This window comes from Martes martes (assembly GCF_963455335.1).
Source record: "Martes martes genome assembly, chromosome: 9".
In the NCBI taxonomy this organism is placed as follows: domain Eukaryota; kingdom Metazoa; phylum Chordata; class Mammalia; order Carnivora; family Mustelidae; genus Martes; species Martes martes.
Genome location: NC_137896.1, coordinates 17,595,517 through 17,616,078, shown reverse-complemented (window position 1 = coordinate 17,616,078; position 20,562 = coordinate 17,595,517). Strand labels below are relative to the sequence as shown.

Genomic DNA, 20,562 nt, shown 5'->3' with positions numbered 1-20,562 from the left:
AGTCCAAGCACACTTCTTTGCTCATATGCACTTAGGGAAGGAACAAATCAAATAGAATCCCTTCACAGGAGTCAATGCCCTTCCCCAAACTGCCTCACGCTTAAGGTGTTTTCCTCCAATGACATATCAAACCAAAAAAAAAATTGATTTTTCTTCTATTCAACTTCTGCTCTGGCCCAACAAACGAACTTCTATGAGAAAATTTCCAGGATTTCTCAAGTGTGGTCACTTCCTAGAGACTACTTCTGGAATTTTCTTGTCACTCTAAAATTTTGTTTTACCAATTTGCTTGACTTTTACTTAAGCAAATTATAAAACAAGGCTCTGAGAATTTTAACACTTGATTCTTTTTCCTACGGTAACATCTGGTTTAACAGAACTCGACATATACCCATGTTATCTGTAAAATAAGCTCACAAGCTCAACCAGACAGTAAGAAAAATTCAACCTGAAATTAACCCTAACAGAAAAGTCGGAAGGAATCACATACAAAGTCTGGGGAATATAAAAATGGGGGGATTTTTAATTGTTCCTCTTACAATGTAAGGGGGGAAAAACCCTTTTCCTCCTAACATATTGAATGAAGCACTAACAGAATGATTAAGAAGTATTCAAAGCAAGAAAATGTCAGGAGATTTTGCCATGGCCACCCCTCCAGTCCCATCTGCAGAGGCAGATGGTTGAGGCAGAGAGGCCCAGGACCCTCTAACACTGTTTTGCATTTGCCCTCATGGCTCCTGCTCCAACCCTTACTCTTTTACTAGTGTGCACCATCAAGGGTAAAGATAAGGTAGGGAAGAACTCTGGGGATAACCCTTTGCCTCGATGCTGCCCGGAGTGATACCCAAGGGCTTCACCAGACGGACACCACACAACCTCCTAAAGGCCCAACAAAGTCAGCCTCCTGGAAAAGATTTTGCTCCTAACAAAACAGCTATTTCTGAAATAACCTAAATTCATGATCTTCAATATTGTTTTTGTGTATGGATGGGAATAAATGATGGGGGAGGAGAAGGTAGAGGGAAGGAGGGTGGGAGTCAGAGATCCCTTTGAGAATCACAAAAAGAATGGACTCACGTCCGATCAAAGTGCACAAACAAAATTTCCTATGCTATTTTGTGGAGTTCACAGACACACCAGACTTAGGGGTCCGTGAATCCCAGGATAAAAAGCCTCGACCTAAACAGGTAGGAACCAAAGGCCAAGGTTACCACAGTAGTTAGACCTCCTTTTAACCTGAAGCCTGACCTTCTATATAAAGACAATCTTACAATTAAAAAGTATAGGGGGCGCCTGGGTGGCTCAGTTGGTTGAGTGTCTGCCTTCCGCTCAGGTCATGATCCTAGGGTCCTGGGATCAAGCCCTTGTCGGGCTTCCTGCTCAGCAGGAAGCCTGCTTTTCCCTCTCCCACTCCCCCGCTCCCCTTGCTTGTGCTCCCTCTCTCTATATAAAATAAATAGGGGCACCTGGGTGGCTCAGTTGATTAAAATAAATAAACAAAATCTTTTAAAAAATAAATAAATAAATGAAATTTAAAAAACAAAAAGTATAGAGATTCCATGGGCAACTGGGTGGCTCAGTTGATTGAGCGACTGACTCTTGATTTCAGCTCAGGGTACAGATTTCAGGGTTGTGAGATGGAGCTACACTGGGCTCTCTGCTCATCAGGGAGTCTGCTTGGGATTCTCTCCCTCTCATGCCCTAAGCCCTCCACCCCACTGCATGCGTGCTCTCTCTCAAGTAAATCTTTTGTAAAAAAAAGTATAGAGATTCCAAAAGTAAAACAGCTTGGTCACATAATGTACAAGAAATTTCAAAATATATTTAAAATTTACTGATAAAATATTTGGTCTGTAAAATCAGATCAGTGATACTTCCTACAAGAATCTTTAACTAATAAAGGAATAGAAAAACAGAAATCTCCTTTTACTTTTTTAGAAAATTCAAACCCAGCTTACATTTTGATTTGTGTCCTGAAGTTATCTTAAAATTCTACTTCCTAGTTTTCCTCAAATTTTCAAATACTGTCTTAGTAGGCTAAGTCTTCTGAAACAGCCAGTGGATAAAAGCACCACAGAAATCTATTAAAATACCAGGTTTTCTCCCTTGCTAAAAAAATTTTAAGTCCTCCATTATGACGATAAAGAAAAAAAGTTCATCAACTTAAAAAAAAGGACTCCTCAGAATAGGAACTATAGATTCTAAAGGTCTCAATGATGGCAAATGACAAAAAGAATAAGTGTAGGAGGATGTAAAGAATCACTATTACAAATGATAAAAACCAACGAACACAGGTACTACAAGCAAAAAGAAAACATTTTTCTCTGGATTTTATGCAAATAATTTAGTTCAGAAATGGGAACAGGGATGGATATTTTAAAATAACTCCATTTTACTACCTTCAGGACTTTTATGGAAGTAACAGAATTTCTCAAGAGGGTATCAACGCCTCCACAAAATGAACTAAAGAAAAGAACATTTTGGCAAGGAAAAAGTGACTGCATTCTCCTTCTGCACTTCATGGCTATTAGTACCAGGCTAGGCTGAACTCTTAAGTGCCCTACAAGGACCTCTCCTACACTAGTGAGACAAGGCGGGGTTAAGGGTGCCCTTACTGTATCCTAATTTGCCTCTTCAGTGACAAACTCTTGAAATGAAGAAGTAAAAATAGATGAGTGTGTAGAACAACTTATGTCAGTGAACTTAACCCCATACCACTAAATGTGATAGCACACTCCAGCTTTTGAAGAAATCTTGAGAGGGCAGTTGATGAAAAGAATATTTAAATCCAGCTGATGTGGGTTCAAATTCTGGCTTCAACATTCACTAGCTTTAATAGCCTTAAATAAGCCACCTCACCTCTCTGAGCTTCGGTCCAGCCTCCTGGAGTGACCATGAAAATGGGAGACGTTTGTGCATCTCTGCAGCCCCAGTGCCTGGCTGAGTGCTGGACACACACCAGGTATTTATTCAGTGCTAGTTCTTTTTGCTTGTCTCACAAGTATGCCACATTCTATTAGGAGGAGAAAAAAAAACCAAAACCCAAACCTGTTCTCTTGGAAATAGATATCTAAACCCTAGCTATTATTTTATGTATCAAAGAGTTTTCAATATAATAACCTGCTACAGGAGAATGCAGGCAGTCCCACGGAATTCACTGCAGCTTTTCACCTGAATTAAATTAAAGCTCTGTATGAAGAAGGGAAGTATAAAGTGAACCGCCAAATATTTATTAAAAATAATACTATTTCGGGGCATCTGCATGGCTCAGTTGGTTAAGCCTCTGCCTTCAGCTCAGGTCATGATCTCAGGGTCCTGGGATCAAGCCCCACACTGGGCTTCCTGCTCAACACGGAGTCTGTTTCTTCCTCTCACTCTTCCCCTGTACTCTCTCTGAAATAAATAAATAAAATCTTAAAAAAAAAAAAGAAATAAACTATCCCTAACCTTGTTACACTGGGGGTGGGCGGGGTGTGGCGCCAAACTGGATGGAAGGGAGTGAAAACATAAGTCTCCTCAGTTGATTTAGATACAGTCACTGTCACATACCAAAAATATTTTTGCAGGCAGAATCCTTGAATCCTCTAACCTGTTCACAAGGATTCAGAACATGTTTGTCTCCACTTGGCCATTACCAATACAGAGTCTATCTGTGAAAACTGAAAAACATAGATCCCTACAGTGAGAATCAAGCCTGAGAGTGTGAAACCCTTTTTCCTCATTGTTTAACAGGGGAAGACATAACCACAATCTCTGCTTGAGGTAAAGCCATGCTTCCAAGAAAACCGAAAAACTTGTCTGAAACTTCTATAAATCAAAGAGATCTCTAAGACACAGGGGCCCAAACGTCTGCTGTTTCTGGTAAATTTTCTGTAACATAATGGCAAAAAATCACAAATGAGATTTGGTTTCTAAAGAGAGATGATTCTGCTTGAGATCTTCTTTGGCACTGGAAATGTTATAAGAATAGTAAATCAATAAATATATAAAAAAAAAACTAACTGCCAAAGGACCATCCAGAAATACAGCAAGTGTTACTTGTGGCTCTCCCATTTCACTCCAAACTGGTCTTTCAACTTCTTGTGTGGTTGGCATGAATATATCGATGAGTTTAGAGAACTTCCAACCATATCAATAAATTATAAAAATAATGATAAGGACAGAGTATTAAAAAGCATGGTAAAAGTGATCACACTGAGTCACCGCACACTGTAACAACAGAAAAGTTAAATGTAAAAAAAAAAAAAAAAAAAGCAAAGAAATAACCGATGTAATTCCAGGCAGACTGTCACAGCACTTCGAGACACAAATAATTTCACAAGAGATCTAGATTTATTTTGCCCACGGCCAGACTGCAACAAAAACAGTATCATATTCTCGTTGCTATAAAGGAGACTCCAAAGTTAGCAAAAAGGAAAAAAATAATTATAAAGGTTAGCTTTTAGTAGTAAGTAGCCCATGAATGAAGAAAATGTTTAAATAATCCATCACAATTCATTTAGATCTGCCCTGGGAAGAAAGAAGCCCAAAATTAATCATTTACCACTCCCCATTTTCCCAGGCCTTTGGTTACAGTCACGCATTGCTTATATGAAACCACCTGTTCTGGCTGGCATAAACCATGGTACTTGAAGATTCGTGCCTAATCATTTTTTCATACATAGATCTCAAACTTGCTCTGTCCTGCCAAAGAGCCACAAAGTTCACAAAAACTATATCCCTGAGGTTGCCAACGTGATCTACCAATCTATGTTACCAACAAACTACTGTATAGTGCACAGCCAGTGACTACAGATCTCCAGAAAGGAAGGCAGCTCACAGTTAGCCTTGGGAGCACAGTACTGTGGTCCCTATTAGGACTTTTCTAAGTACCACAAGCATATCCCCATAAGGTATGTCAAAACTGGGGGCCTAACGGGACTGCATTCCAGTATGCCATTTGAGAAACAGTAACTGAATCTCCAACAACACTACAGACACTCTGAAAATTATTAAACAAAAATTTTTTTTAAATGTCTACCTTCTCTGTTCATGGAACTGTTACATCAGAATGAGCAGTTTTGAAGGGGTGGGGAATAAGGCACATATAACAGCTCCAGAGACGCCTGGAGATGCCAAGGATTCACTAGAAGCCTTGGCCAGATTACTAATGGTCCATAAACCCTAATTTGGAGAACACGGGCCTACAAGTTGAAAATTGAATTATATTGCCTTATTAGATCCCACACTACCGAAACCACAGTCACATCAGTCATAACTGGAACTAGGAATACTTTATGTACACAAATATAAGTGCCTGCTTATGTATTTTTAATTGGATCAAATAAAACTGAAGCTGCAAACAAACTCGAATTTCAATTATCTCACTAGTGAGGGGATTTCCTAATAGCGTCTTTTTTAAAACCAAGTAGCTGCCAACCCTCTGCACATCTGACAAGCATGTCCCTGGAAATCTGGGAGCAAAAGGCTCCCGTTACTTCTCAACAGCGAAGAAAATAAATACCCTAAAGGGGACAGATTATTCTTTTTTTTTTTTTTAACTCAAGCATGCAATCTAATAATGCACAAAACTTGGCTGCGGGGCTGCTGGACACCTCCAGGGTTCCAATTTTCGGGGCGAGTGCGCGCTAGTGCGTAAGAAGGGGGCGGAGGGGGAGCGCGCTCCGAGGACGCGCCGGGGCCCCCGCCCCCTCCCGGAGCAGCAGCCTGGCACCAGCCCACCCTCCTCCACCCCTGCAAACAGACGCAGGACGCCAATAGAGCAACTTCTCCGCGGGGGCGGCGGCAGAATAGCGGTCACCCCCGCCGCGCGCGCCGCACGACCCAGCCCGCCCGGGGGGTCCCTCTACGGCCCGCCCCAGGGGGGGGCCTCCGCACGCCCCGCCCCTGCCCGCCAGGCCAGGGGCCGGGGGCTGCCGGGACCCCCGCCCCTCCGCGCGGCCCGCAGCGGCGCACTCCCAAGGACGGCCGCCCGGCCCGAGCGCGGCCTGAGCGCGAGCAGGAGCGGGGCGCGGCGGAGGCCGGCTCCTCTCCTCAGGCCTCAGGCCGCCGCCTGCCCTCCGCCAGGCCGCCCGCCGCCGGCCCCGCTCGGACCCCGGCCCGGCCTCGGCGCCGCCGCAGCCCCTCATCCCGGCTCCATTCATAGGGGCACCCCAGCCCGGCCGGCGGGGCGGGGCCAGGGACCCGCGGACAAGGCCGGCCAGAGGAGGCCAGGGAGGAAAATAAAAAGTTAAGAGAAGAACTTACCTAAAATGGCTCCTGCAGCAGCCAAAATACAAACAGCTATTATTTGGTGAAGTTTAGCTCAGACACCCTGCAAGGACACCCTAACCCAGCTCGGGCCCGCCTTCCCTGCAACGCCATTGGGCTTCGCCAGCCCAAAACACAGAGTCATTGGTCAGTCTGGCTGCCGCTCAGGCAGAAGCCCATTTCAAGCTTGCTTGCAGGGGCGAGTGATGGGCTCGCTCCATTGTGCTCGTATTTGCATGGATGTGATCGCGGCGCTGATTGGACGGCGCCGGGGCCGCCCCGCCCCCTGCCTCGCGCCCCCCCGCCTTGGAGACGCCGCGGCGCGCGGCCCCGCCCCCCGGGACGGAGCGGCGGGGCCACGGGGGCGGGGCGGGGCCGGGGTCCTGCGGGCCGAGGGGGCGGGGCGGGGTCCTGCACGCCGCAGACCGCAGGCAGGGGCCGGGGACCCGGAGTGCGCGCGGGCGTAGAGGGGTTCAGCCGGCAGGTGGAGGTCTCGCAGGTAGCAGGCTAGCTAGCTGGGAGATCCGGGGCTGGCGTCTCCCGGGGTGCGAGAGGATGTGACTGGGGTCCCGCGACAGAGAGAGATTCTGCTTGGGCCGAGGTCCCGCAGACAGAAGCGAGGAGAGGCAAGGGTCCCGCAGGTCAGAAAAAGATGCGGAGAAGCCAAGCAAAGAGCCAAGGAGTTTCATTCTGTGTCTCCAGCCGCATCTCCTACCGCTCCGCCTGGCTCCCTGGCACTCCTGGCAGACGACGGGCTTCTTCCCAAGGCCCCTGTACACCCCAGGAGTTTTCAGCCCCAGGGATCCTGCGGCGCCTTGATATACCTCTGAAAGATCAGGTGTCGAGCTGTGGTGTATTTATGATCAGGCCTATCTCCCCCACCATCCTTGCAGCATCCTCAAGGACAGGGCCCGGCATATGGCAGAGATTCAACTAATTGTTTAATATTCTTTAATTCGTTCGTTAGCAGCTAATTTTTGAATAGTCACCAAATGCCAGGCATTGATGTAAGAGAGGAGATAGAGCGGTCAATAGGACAAAGGCCTCGCTCTTGTGGAACAGGCATGCTAAGGGGAAAGAAAGACAATAAGTAAATACAAGGGGCCAGTAGTGAACGTTTCTATAAAGAAAATATATGGAGCAAGGGAGGGGGAGTTATCCACCTTCCTGGTCCAGTATCCTGTTACTGGCCTCCTCCCCAGGTGGTGATAGTCCCCTGTCCCCCTCCCTCCCTGCCTGCCCCTATTGCAGATGTTTCCTTAGCACCCACTTAAAAAAAAAAAAAAAGGCTGGATTATGACTGTAGAGGCACATTTTACCTCAAAGCAGGAATGATCTGAGTCCCGGTTGATTCCAAAAGCAGTTTGTTGGATACATTTAAGATGAACACGGCTTGACTTTGTCAGGAGTAGCTGTAATGATGTAGCCAAGCCTTACTGTACCCCCAGAGAGAGGATATTTTTAGTTTCTTTGAAGCCCAAGTGTTCCTGTGGTTTCCATCCTGTGACCCTAGCTCCTATCTGAGGATTACTTCTTGACTTCTTGGCAGACACCAGAGACACCAGAGATTTCTCCAGTTTGAAAATACAGAGATAGCAGCCCCCTGCCTCCTGTCTACCTCACTTACGCACATTTCTCTCATTTGACTCAAGGTTGGCCAAGATGCCTCGTGGTCCTTTCTTCCTCCTCTTTCTTCCTTCCTTAAAATATATTTATTAAGCACCAACTGTGTTCCTGATATTGTTCTAGACACAAAGGCAGACAATATCCCTGTCCTCAGGGAGCTCATCATCTAGTTGGGATCAAGATGGAAATGTACACATTGATCCTGAGGACCTCTAGTCCTGCCCAGCTGTTGGTGCGTGAGGATGGAGAGAGAGGTTTGTTCCCCCAGTCTCCAAGGGACAGCAAGCTTGCCCTCCCCAGCCAGCTGCTCCAGACCTGAGGCAGAACCGGGAAATTAGTGGCCACAACCCCTTTAGTCCAACACAGGATCAAGAGTGCTGATGGGGCTCAGGTCTGTGCACTTTAGTTTCCGGAAAGGGGCTGGGCACTGAGTTATATCAGAGATAAACTTGGTGAGTCCTATATGGGAGTGACCCTCCCTTTATGGGAGTGACCTATATGGGAGTGACCCTCCCTTTATGAAATCATGTCCCTCGCTTACAAAAGATGAAATAACATAAACGAGGTGGGGAAGAATGGAGCTCCAGGCAGAGGGAGCAGCATACATATGCCAAGGCACAGAAGCAAAAGACAGCAATGAAAGGTGTGGGAGCAGGAAGGAGGCAAACTCGTCAGACGGTAATTCCTGTTCTTAAACTTGAGAAAAGTCTGTAGCACAGAAGAAGTCAAACATAGAGATACAGATGTTATGTTACCAAATAAGAAATCAATAGCAGTACACAACTGATCCACAAATGAATGGTACAGGTACAAGCAAAGGAAAGGTCTGGAGGCTCCACTCTAGAGGCGGTGAGCTTGACCCTCATAGAGTCAGGTCTGCAGAACAGAACAGGGTGAGTGGAATCTGACCCTTAAAATACTGGTGCAGCAGGGTACCTGGCTGGTTCAGTCATTAGAGCATGCTGCTTTTGATCTCGGGGGCATGAGTTCGGGCCCCATATTGGGTGTAGAGATTACTTAAATAAATTAATCTTTAGAAAAGGGGAAAAAAAACACTTCTCCAGCATCCAGGGACCCGCAGATAGACATTAGAGGAAAAGCTGTCTGCTAAGTGGCTTTTAGCTGAATGCATCCATGGGGATGTCTTAGCCACTACGACACAGAGCTTGACTCTATAGGGCAGAATTGGGAGGCAAAAGGAAGAAGGTAGGAAAGTGAAAAGAACCAATACCAGGATGGTATCTGGCCTCTACTTCTTCATCTGGCCTCTACTATGTGTGGCTGATAGCTTCAGCTGAAGGGATTATCTTCTGAGAAGCCACATGACATGAGGCATAGCATAGCCTACGGGAGAGGGAAAGGAAAGAAGTTTATCTACCAGCTCACATCGCATATTCAGTGGTTGATGCACAGGTGCCAAGTGGGGCTTTGGGGTGTCCCAAAACTCAGTGTTAAGAGGCTTACGGCAGGGTCATGAGGCAGAGATTTATCAGGATATGGCTCATGAAGTCAAATGGAGCCCGTGTAGAGCTGGACACCATAGCAGCTGCCGGGACAAGAGATGGTTGGCACTAAGAGGCCCTGAAGGTCTGTTACGGAGGGGACAGCGATGATGCACAACTTTCCAGACCATATAGTATGTCCATATTTACAGCGGGCCTTAGAAGAGCAATTCTTAGGAGCTCTGAAGGGGAGCCACAGAAGGGCTTCCAGCAATTCTAGAACTTTCTGGTAGGAACTCCATAAACACAGGTTACATCCTGCCTGACCATGTTCTTTCTTGCCTTCCTGCCTCTGTTAACTTGTCTGCTTCCTCCATACCGTGAGCTTCTCTATTGTTCTTGCTTATATATCTGTGTCACAGAAAAGGCTATTTGCACCAGTCCATTTCATTTTCGTCCTAGGCTTGCAGAAAAACCACATTTCTCAGTAATCAGATTGGTCCACGTGACTAAATTCTGGATAATGGAATCTGGTCAGAAGTGATAGATATATCTCATTTCTAGGCATCCCCCAAAACCTCCTATGTGGGCCTCCAGACTCTTCTGCTTTCCTCATTTGCTAGCCAGATGCAAAAATATCCAGTGGAGGACTTAGGGGCCCCCAAAAGTGGCAATGGAATGAGCCTGGGTCCCTGACTGACTGCGTGGAGCAGAACCCCTGTGCTTACCCGCAATGGACTGTGCCTGGAGTAAGAAGTGAACTGTCTTAATGCCAAGTCACTGAAATGGGAGGATTGCTTATTATGGCCATTAGCAGACTCTGACTAATACAGTACTTGTCTAACTTCATTTGATCTGATATCCCTCCAGGCCAGGGATTCTGTTTATTTGGCTTTGGAAGGCAAGTACTAGTGTGTTGTCTGATACATAGTAGGAATTGCTTAAAGCATGAATGGAGGTGAATGAAATAATACATCAGCCTGGTCTTAAAGGATCAGAGGTAGAATACCAGTCAAGCAGGCAGGTAGAAAGTGTTCCACTCAGAATGGCGTAGCATATGCTGAGTCAAAGAGACTGCGGAGAACAGGCGCAGTTCTCAACAGTGCAAATGGTTCGTGATGTGAAAAGGAGATTGCTAAGGTGAGGCTAGAGAGAAGGCAAGGGCCAGATCACAAGAGGTCTTATTCATTACATAAAGGAGTTTCAACTCTATCCTACAGGAATTGTTCAAGGATTTTAAACAGATATGTGATAACGTCAACTTTATGTTTAAGAAAGCTCTATCAGCCTAGAAGAAGGATGAATTAGAAAGAAAGAAGCAAAAACGTAAATTTTTAAAAAGCTTTTATTTATTTATTTGACAGACAGAGATCACAAGCAGGCAAAGAGGCAGGCAGAGAGAGAGGGGGAAACAGGCTCCCCGCCGGGCAGAGAACCCGACCGGGGCTTGATCCCAGGACCCTGAGACCATGACCCAAGCCGAAGGCAGAGGCTTAACCCACTGAGCCACCCAGGTGCCCCACAAACACATAAATTTTTTAAAGCAACTTTTCCCACTGCCCCTAAGTCATTCATCCCATGAGATGATCCAATAACAAGAAGTTTTGGGAGAACACCTGGCCATCTCAGGGGTAGAGCATGCAACTCTTGATCTCGGGGTTATGAGTTCAAGTCCCATGTTGGGCATGGTGCCTATTTAAAAAAAAAAGATTAAAGAAAAAGGAGTTTTCGGGGTCAAGTTGGTTTAGGAAGTTGTGCATACTCTAGCCCATCTTGGAGGTTACCATTGCTCATTCACATATTAAAAACTGAGAGGTGTTGCATTAATGAAATTGGTTAAACTTTAATAATTCTCAAAACTATTTGACCACAGAACCCTCTTTTCATTTAATACCTATTAAAACTGGTATTGGGATTAAATTTGGCTATATATAACAGAAAAAAAGACATAATAACATTGAAGTTTACTTTTGTTCTGCATAAAAGAAATAGGGGAAGCAGGGAGTTCAAGAATGGCATAGCTATTCTATGGGATTGTCAGGAATCCAAGCTTTAATATTTTTGGTTTCATTTCCAAGGTCCAAGATGTCTGCTGGAACACCAGTCCACATTTCCTTGGAAGGAAAATTAAGGTTCTTGGGGCGCCTGGATGGCTCAGTCAGTTAAGCATCTGCCTTCGGTTCGGGTCATGATCCCAGGCTCCTGCGATGGAGTGTGGAGCCTACTTCTCCCTCTCTCTCTGCCGCTCCCCACCACTTGTGCTCTCTCGCTCTCTCTCTCATAGATAAATAAAATCCTTTAAAAAAAATTGAGGTTCTCTCACTATCGAGTTGAGAGACTCAGCTAGCAGTCTGTGGCACAATGCCCCCACAGAGATAATATTCCATAGAACATCAGTTGGAATAAAATGACTAAGGAGATTGATTTTTTAAACATATTTAACAGCTTTATTGAGGCATAATTCAAATGCCATACAGTTCACCACTGCAAATGTACAGTTTGATGATTTTTAGTAAGTTTATACAGTTGTGCAACCACCATCCCAATCCAATTTTAGAACATTTCTGTCACCTCCAAAAGTTCCCTTCTTCCTGTGTACAGGCAATCCCTACTCCCACCCCCTAGGCCCAGGAAACCATGGATTTGCTTTCTTCTTTGTAGTTTTTCCTCTTCTAGAAATTGCATATATATGGAATAGTATAATATGTAGTTTTTTTGTGTCTGGCTTATTTCACTTAACATAATATCTTTGTGGTTTATCCATGTTGTAGAATGCATTTTTTTTTTTATTGCTGAATGATACACCATTGTATGGACATGCCACCTTTTGTTAATCTACTTACCAGCTGATGGACATTGGGATTGTTGCCCTGTTGGGGCCATGATGAATATCACTACTAGGAACATTCACATACAAGTCTTTGTGTGGACGTATGTTTTCATTTCTCTTGGGAAGCTACTTAAGGAGATTGATGTTTCAACTGGAACACATTCACTGAAAGAACATTTACTGAATGTCCAGGTCTGACTTTCCCAGGACTGTATTAGGTGCTGGGGATACAATGATGGGTAAAATGCGGCACAAATTCAGCCCTTGTGGGGCATGTACAGTCTACGGAAGAGACTGGCGTTAGTCAAATAGTCGTGCAAACAAATGTAACATCACAGCAGTGGTAAATGTCACGAAGAACTGGCACATGGTGCCATGAGATCCTGTGCTGGAAGGATGCCCCTCAGTCAAGGTCAGGAAAGCAGAGGTATGCCAAGACTTCTCACCCCAATGAATTTTGTCTTTTGAAGTAATATCCTATGAAGCATGTGCTTATTTCCCATAAAGCTGCCCTTGTACACAATTCCAAGGCAGTTTGTAGGTGTGCTAGTCCTGGGCTTGTTTGTCCTCAAATAAAGTCCTTATGTTTTAACCTTTCAGAGTTTTCTGTTTTCTGATTAGACCATGAATAACATAACAAGTCACATCAGCAAATCAACTGCATTCCTTTGGAATCACATCGCACTGCCAAAACCAGAATTCTCCTGCTGGGTCAAGAACCTTATATCCCCAGAGCTCGGGGAGAGGTGTTCATGGCAGTTTGCAAAATTAAAGTTATAGGTATCATCTGTAAAAGGAGAGCGGACAGTGTCAGGTCTATTCTCCCTTACAGGTCAAAAATCATGTGTCTGTGGCTTGCCACTGAGGAGATCCCCAACGGTGACCCATGGCATATGGAGGTAACTTCCAAAGAAGATATAAAAGGATGTGTTTAGCCAATGGGCAGTGCCCTAGCCTGGCAAAAGCACCCTTCCCCAGGACAAAACTGGCTAAGACTAGTTAAGCCTACAGGCTTTGGAGGCCACGAGATCTGGTTCAAATCCCAGATTCACCACCAGTGAAATTTTTTGATTCTGATAACAGGGTTGTTGTATGGATTAAATGTTTCATTCAAACTACTTAGCACATGAAAACTGCTCAACAGATTGTTAATTACTCCATTATTACCTCCTTTAGTCTGGCCCTCGTTTCTCCCTGCACTGTGTAGACCTGCCCTCTTCTGTTGACTCACTCTTTTTGAAACATACTAATTCCACTGATTTGACTGAAGTCAATCTCTGCTCTTCTTGCCTTTGGCCTGAGGGACATTTTGTTTTTTAAAGTGACTTCTGGTAGTATATGGCTTCCATCCCTCATGATTTAATCTGACTGATTTAACTCGTAAAGTACTGCTCTCTCATGCATGTCTAACAAACACTACTACTGTTTTTACTTCTTTTTAATCTGAGTTTATATATATGACTGTGCTCACTTTGAGTAATGATGATTTATAAAAAGTCATACCTCACATGTTCTTGGGTAGGAATTTTTTTAAACATCGGTCACCTTATGCTTGAAACAGTTCCATAAATCCTTCATTCTCACTCAGCAGTGTGCTTTCCTGCAGTGACAGTTAGATAATTTTAGCCGTTAAAAACTTGCTTAAGCCAAGGTTTTCCACCAAGTCTCAAAGTTATGGTGGAATCCTTGTCCTTGTGAACACAATTCTACCTTCAGTGTAACTGACCAACTCAGAGAGAGGACCACAAGCAAATTAACAATAAAAGAAGCGGCACTTTTTACCCTCTAGGAAGAAAGCACTATAGTTTTTTTTTTTTAATTAATCAGTTTCCATGTTTCTGCTGAGGAAAAGCATGGTAGGCATCCTTATATTGTCCCCTCCTATCCTCAACAGCAGCTACTAGGAATGGCTCGTAGTGTGAAAGCTGTTTGCTATCTCTGGATATTAACTTTCTAGATCGTCTGTAGAAGGGGGAAGGCCTGTCTAGGTAACTTCTCAGAGTTGTTGTAAAGATCAAATGAGCATGTGAAAGGGCTTTGGCATGAACCTAAGAATTATTTTTGAGGGTTTCAAGCAGTGTTTTATACGAGAAGTTAAAGTAAAACCTTTTATGTATAATTTGCACATGTCTTGGTGATGGCCAAAGCCTCCATTCGTAAACCAGTGACCTCCCAATTTTGGAATGCCAGTGTCTTCAAAATCTTTTGATTCAGGGCCCTAGAATCTCTCAACTGCTAGAAGGGATGTCTTCCCAGACCAGAATGCCACTCAGTCATAGAGAATTGTCAGAACACTGCCCCTCTTCATTCATTTCTGAAATATTCTTTTGGCCAAAGCTCCGATAGCAGCACAATTTCCATTAGGACCTCTTTTTTTTTTAAGATTTTATTTCTTTATTTGACAGAGATCACAAGTAGGCAGAGAGGCAGGAAGAGAGAGAGGAAGAGAAGCAGGATCCCCACTGAGCAGAGAGCCCCATTGAGGGCTTGATCCCAGCACCCCAGGATCATGCCCTGAGCCAAAGGCCCAAAGGCAGAGGTTTTAACTCACTGAGCCACCCAGGCACCCCTCCATTAGGACTTCTTGAACGGTTTTGAAAAAGTGTAGACTGTACCCCCAAAGGGCCCGTTTTGAGTTCCATGGAGACGTACCAACACTTCTCACTCAATGAATTCATGGTATCCGCGGGACAAGAGCTAGTCTACGAAGACTTGCTCAAACAGTTTAATTCCAGTTTAAACTTGTGCCCATCATGAATTTTTGACCTTAAAAGTGTATAGGAATATCTATCTATCTATCTATCTATCTGTGTGTGTATATATATATATATATATATATATATATATATAGGAACATATAGGAATCTGGCAGTCATTCAGTCATGGTCCTCAGTGGTCATGTCTTGACATGGTCAATGATGAGGTACATAGCAAGTGTCTTGTCACTAATGAAATACCTTGGAGAAAACAAGTGGAAGTGGGTATTCTTATAACAGTGTCACCCTTATTCATTTATAGTCTAACGTGCTCTCCTGAGCAACAGAGCAGGGGGGTGGCATTTTAGCTGAGTTCTGGGAATGTCACACGGCCCACAGTCTACCTTATCTGTGGCTCAGCCAGTGGTGAGAGACCATCACCAGTCTAACAACTGTAAATTATGGTGGCATTTGTGAATGAGTGGTGATGTGCCAGTTACTGCCACTCTGAATGCTTTGCTTCAGTGATATGTACTTTCTCACCTTATTAGTACTATCTTTTGGGGAAAAGTCTAAGGGGGAAACAAAACTGGTTAAAAATAAAGTGCGTCATGTTTATTTAGTTTGTCCTAATCTAATGGTAATTTTTGAGAGTTTTAAATGATTTTTTTCATATTTTCAAAATGTTTTTTTAAAAATATTTGTTTATTTATTTTAGAGAGAAAGAGAGCATGCGGAGGGGGAGCACAGAGGGAGAGAAGCAGACTCCCCACTGAGCATGGAGCCTGGACACAGGGCTCAACCCCACAGCCCCAAGATCATGACCTGAGGCAAAATCAAGAGTGGGACACTCAGTCTACTGAGCCACGCAGGAGCCCCTCAAAATGTTTTTTTGGCCATCATACTACAAGTGTTTTCAGTACTATTTGTCTTACTCTCCCATGGAGGGGGGAAATCAACCTAGACTGTGAGGAGTATGACTTTCATTCAAACCTCCTTATTGAGAACAAGGATAGTAGGGCAGAAGAAAACATAGAGACACACAGCTCTAATCCAGAACCTTCCCAGTGCACACATTCATATACGGCAGGTTTGCTTACTCTCTTCACTCCTTCTGGGCATAACCAGGAGAAGGGCAGATCAGGGTCAACACAGAGTCAACACAGGCAGGGTTCCATAAACTAAGATTACAGGAAGACCCACTGGCATGCAGCCAGTACAAATTACTACAGGCAAAACTGAGAGAGGCTTAGGATCCAGGAACTCCAAATCATTTGGAGTGAGGATCAGAAAAAGAGGAGATTGAGAATAAATCGCCAGGTAGGATGACCTGTTTTGGTCATTAGGTCCAAATTTTGGTGTGTGTATGTGTGTGTGTGTGCATGCATACGTGCATGCACACACATGTGCACATGTGTTTGGGGTCTTGAAAGGGTACTGCTTAATTAATTAAAAGGTTAGTTTAAAGGTTAAATAAATAGTTAATTAAGGGGCGCCTGGGTGGCTCAGTGGGTTAAAACCTCTGCCTTTGGCTCGGGTCATGATCCCAGGGTCCTGGGATCGAGCCCCACATCGGGCTCTCTGCTCAGCGGGGAGCTTGCTTCCCTTCCTCTCTCTCTGCCTGCCTCTCTGCCTACTTGTGATCTCTGTCTGTCAAATAAATAAATAAAATTTTTTAAAAAATAGTTAATTAAGAAGTTAAATAAAAAGATCAGAGGCAAGGTAGATAAGGGTAGTTCATGACTGATTAGATGGATGGTTACATAGGTGGATAAGTTGATGCATGAATGATTGGTAGATGAATGGATATTGAATGGATAAATGGAAATAATGAAATCAGGATGGATGACTGATATGACAAATGAATGGGTGGTGGGCAAGTGAATGGTTGGATGAATAGATAAATAAATGGACAATTGGATGGTTGGATAGATGGATGGGGAGCTTGATAGGTGATAGATAGACAGATGATTGATAGATACATAGATATATAAGTACCTAAATAGGTAGTGAATGGATAACCAAATTGATGGGTTAGTAGATGAACACAAAGATGAACTAATGAGTGAACTGGATGGATTGAAGCATAAATGGAGGAATGGTATGGTAAGCAGAATAACGGCCCCCAAAGTGTCTATGTCTTAATTCCCCAAATTTTTGAATATCTTAGATTACATGGCAAAGGTGAATTAAATTAGCTAATCAACTGACTTTGAAATAGGAAGATTATCCTGGATTATCTGGATGGACCCAATGTAATCACAAGCATCTTTATAAAAGGAAGGCAGAAGGGACACAATCAGAGAGAGATTTGAAGATGCACATAGATAGTGATTTTAAACTCTGGAGATTTGAAAATTTGAAGTTGCATGTACATGCTGATTTTAAACTTGGAGGAAGGGGACAATAGATCAGGAACGCAGGGGACTCTAGCAGCTGGAAAAGGCAAGGAAACCAGCTCTCCCTAAAAGGACTACAACTCTACTAACATTTTAATTTTAACCCCTTAAAACCTATTTTGGACTTCTGACTTCTAGAACTACAGTTCTTCCTTAACGTACAATGGAGTTACATCCTGTTAAATCCATCATTAAATTGAAAACACCATAGGTCAAAAACGCATTTAATACACCTAATCTACTGAACATTGTAGCTTAGCCTTTCTTACCTTGAACGTGTTCAGAACACTCACATTAGTCTATACTTGGGCAAAACCGTCTAACACAAAGCCTATTTTATAATAAATGTTGAATATCTCATGCAATTTATGAATTTGTCGTGAAAGTGAAAAAACAGAATGGCTGTATGGGTGCAGAGTGGTTTTAAGTGTATTGGTTGTTATACCCAGCTGACTGGGAGGTGTGCTCCCTGCTGCTACCCAGCACCAGGAGAGAGGATAGTATAACAAATGGCTAGCCAGGAAAAGATCAAAATTCACAATATCAAGTATGGTGTCTACTGAATGCATATTGCCTTTGCACCATTGTGAAATCGGAAAATCTTAAGTCAAACCATCATAAGTTGGAGACCATCTGTATAAGATGGTCTGTGTTGTTGTAAGCCACTAAGTTTGTGGTAATTGGTCATAGCAGCAATAGAAATGAGTACATCAGTGGGTAAGTAAACGGATGGAAGATGGATGAGTACTTGGATGATTAAATGAATGGCTGATAAGTGGATAAATACACAGATGGATGGGTGGACCAATGAGTGGAAGAATGGGTGAATGGGTACATAAATAAATGGTTGGTTGGCTGGTTGGTTGGAAGGAAGGTAGAAGAAGACTTGTTTCTCCACTCATTACACTTCTGACACCAGATGTCTGAAGTTTTTCCTCACATTAAACAATTCTGACACTACCTGGAGCTAGTGCAGGTCCCACAAGATAAGGGCTTATCCCCATAAGACTAAACCCCCACTTCAGACACCAATCACAAGTAGTGGGTTCCCAGGCTACCCACACTTCTGTCCAACTTAGCTATAAATTGGAGCTTCCCACAACCCCCTCCTCAGGTTGAGGAATTTGCTACAATGGCTTATAAAACTCAGGGAAATGTTTACCAACATTTACCAGTTTATTGTAAAGGATACAAATGAACAGCCAGATGAAGAGGAACATAGGGCACATTCTGGAAGGTTCTCAAGTGCAGAATCTTCTGTTCCTGTGGTGGTCAGGGTGTCCACCCTCCCAGCACATGGATGGATTCACCAACGCAGAGCCCGTCTAAACCTCATGCTTTAGGGATTTTTATGAAGTTTTATCACATGGGCATGATTAATTAACTCAACCTCCAACCCCTCTCCTCTCCTCAGAGAATGGGGAGAGATGAGGCCAAAAGTTTCAAGCTTCCAATTATGGCTTAATCTATCTGTTCACCAGTCCCCATCCTGAAGCTAATTAGGAGCCCACCAAGGATCACAACATTAGAGCAAACAGTGCTCTTATACCCAGCAAATTCCAAGGGATTTGGAACCTCTGTGAAAGACAATTCTATCAACCCCATCACTCAGGAAATGATTAGGGTTTTCAGAGTTCTGTGTCAGGGGGACGCCTGGGTGGCTCATTTGGTTAAGTGGCTGCCTTCGGCTTGGGTCATGATCCCGGCGTCCTGGGATCGAGTCCCACATCGGGCTCCTTGCTCGGCGGGGAGCCTGCTTCTCCCTCTGCCTCTGCCTGCCACTCTGTCTGCCTGTGCTCGCTCCCCCCCCCTCTCTGACAAATAAATAAAATATAAAAAAAAAAAATTCCAGAGTTCTGTGTCAGGAACTGGGGATAGAGACCAAACGTATTTCTTATTATGTTGTAGAGGGATAAATGAATAGATGGATACATGAATGGTATATGTGGCTAGATGGCATAGATAGAGACGTGGGTAAATGATTAGATGAAGAGGTAGGCGGATGATAGGTAAATGGATATGTAAACACATGGAGAGATAAAATGTGTGTAGATGTATAGATACCTGGATTGATGGATGGTTGTCTGCTGGATGGGTAACCAGACACATGGATTGATAATTAGTACGATGGATGACTAAATGGATATATGAATAGGTAATTAATGACCAGAAAAACAAATAGATACCTGGTTGGAGATCTGATTGGATAGATGGGTTCTTGCACATATGCATGAATAAATAAAAAGTATATTATGCTTAAAAGCAGAAGTACAATCTTTGCCCTGAAATGTGGACTTGTTGACCATTAGAAAAGTTTCCAGTTAGGGAAGGAGACGTCCAGATAGAATGTAAAATGTGTGCAAAGCCCTGATTGCACTCTGAGCCTCCCTCCTCCAGGATGAACCATTTAAAACAAGGGAACTTTGCACTTAATGATTCCTTTATCTGGAATGTAATACTCTTCCTTCAAGTAACTAACTCTATTTATTCCCTGCATCACAACACACATGGCTTTCTCAGGGAAGCCATACCTTATAGTATTGTGTGCCTTTCCTAATAAGTACTTGTTAACATTTCAATTTTACACTAATTTGATATATGATCATGTGATTAGTATCTGTCTTCCCCACCAGACTCAAGTTCTAAAGCCCAGCGGTCAAAGAATTTCTGCATACCATTTGGTCCGCATCATTTAAGTCATGTCTGGCACACAGAAAGTGTGCTTTTTATAAGTGTTTTTTTGAATGCATTGAAACCTTCTCATGGCTTTCTCACCCAAATCATCAGGAAAGATCTTGATGGGTTGCTGGGGCATTACTGATACCATGGTGACTAAGTCCTGATTTACTGATGTAAGATTTTGACAAGGAGAGAGCTCCTTCAAAAGGGAGGAGTCATCCCCTTGAACCCAGAGTCCCCACCATCCTAGAGCTACCAGGGCCCCTGTCTCAGGCCCCGCCCAACCATCTCTTTGCCTTTGTCAGTCTCTCAGACTATTAGCTGTCCTGGAACCAGCAGCCTCTTGGACTGGATGAGGCCCTCCAGCCATCCTCACCTCCATCAGGACCAGCTCCAGACACCTGCTCCTGCTTGGCTCCGGGCAGGCAGATTCAGAGACCACACTGCTTACTTGCAACTAGCACAAACTCTTCTGTCACTGTGATCATCCTTTTCTCCAGTCTCCTGTCAGTTTCACTTTGATTTTCTCAGTTCTCTGCTAGGCTTCAGTTTGAGTTTTGTGATCTATTCTTCCTTTCTGTACCCAGCACACCAAGGCTCTGAGAGAACTGGACTCAAATCCCAGCTCTGCATGAACAAGC

At 43.9% G+C, this 20,562-nt stretch overlaps 1 protein-coding gene across 1 annotated transcript in view; it reads right to left on the bottom strand.

The window, feature by feature from the left end:
- The window catches only part of CHD6 (chromodomain helicase DNA binding protein 6), a 195,986-nt gene extending 189,653 nt beyond the window's left edge, over nt 1–6,333 (bottom strand). The window contains exon 1 of the mRNA XM_080813272.1: nt 6,247–6,333. The gene's annotated coding sequence lies outside the window, so the exon portion shown is untranslated. The remainder of the gene's footprint in view (nt 1–6,246) is intronic.
- Nucleotides 6,334–20,562: the final 14,229 nt, after the last annotated feature.